This window comes from Mus pahari, chromosome 8 (genome assembly GCF_900095145.1).
Source record: "Mus pahari chromosome 8, PAHARI_EIJ_v1.1, whole genome shotgun sequence".
Taxonomy (NCBI): Eukaryota; Metazoa; Chordata; class Mammalia; order Rodentia; family Muridae; genus Mus; species Mus pahari.
In genome coordinates this window covers 109,973,107-109,974,045 of record NC_034597.1, presented here as the reverse complement: position 1 = coordinate 109,974,045, position 939 = coordinate 109,973,107, and the positions used below count along the sequence as shown (strand labels likewise).

At 39.9% G+C, this 939-nt stretch overlaps 1 non-coding gene across 1 annotated transcript; it reads left to right on the top strand.

The window, feature by feature from the left end:
- Window positions 1-496: 496 nt before the first annotated feature.
- LOC115064574 lies at window positions 497-556 on the top strand. Its single transcript, XR_003844414.1, has one exon. It is a non-coding gene; the product is annotated as a U7 small nuclear RNA (small nuclear RNA).
- Window positions 557-939: the final 383 nt, after the last annotated feature.

Below are 939 nucleotides of genomic sequence, written 5' to 3'. Positions count from 1 at the left end.
TACAGATCTAAAAAAAAAAAAAAAAAAAAAAACACAGGCAGCTGCACTAATAAGCCAGCTTAGTCAGAAAGATGTCAGTGAAGAAGATAAGGAGATATAGGGAATGGTGATCTCAGGGCAAGATCCCACCCAACTAAGTTTATTGTTTATGCTTACAAAGACAGGCAGATTTCTGAGTTCAAGGTTAGCCTGAGACAGAGAGAGTCTAGGTCCAGGTGTGGTGGGAGTGGTGATCACAGAGTAGGATCCCACCCAGACAGCTTATTGTTTGTGCTTACAAAAGCAGGTGGAGCTCTGAATTCATTTGCTTTCTTTAAAATAAAAAATCACTTTTTTTCCTAAGAATCAAGGGGCTATGGTCATAAAATACTGATTCATGGGATAATCAAAAGTGAACCTGGGTATTGGACTGATTTAATATGTATAAATAAAATAAAATAAAAGCCTGAATTTGGTCTGCAAGAGAGAGCTACCTAGAGATAACTTCTTGGAAAGCAAGCATAGCTCTTTTAGAAATTTTCTACCAGGGTTTTCTGATTTGGGTCAGAAAACCCAAGAGCTATCCTGTTGCTTTTTTTTTATTATTTTAAAGATTTATTTATTTATTATGTGTAAGTATACTGCAGCTGTCTTCCAACACACCAGAAGAGGACATCAGATCTCATTGCAGAGGGTTATGAGCCACCATGAGGTTGCTCTGATTTGAACTAGGGAACTTCAGAAGAGCAGTCAGTGCTCTTAACAACTGAGCCATCTCTCCAGCACCCCTCTCCCCCAAGACCTATCTAGAGATCTGTCTTGAGCAGACAGCTGTCTCAAGCAGACTACAGAGCTATCAGCTTGTATTCTATCATTGACTTTGAGTTGTTTCTTCTATCACTCCCACACACCCCTTCCTTAAGACTTTATCCCAAGCTGAGGCTGGTCCTTGGCACACAG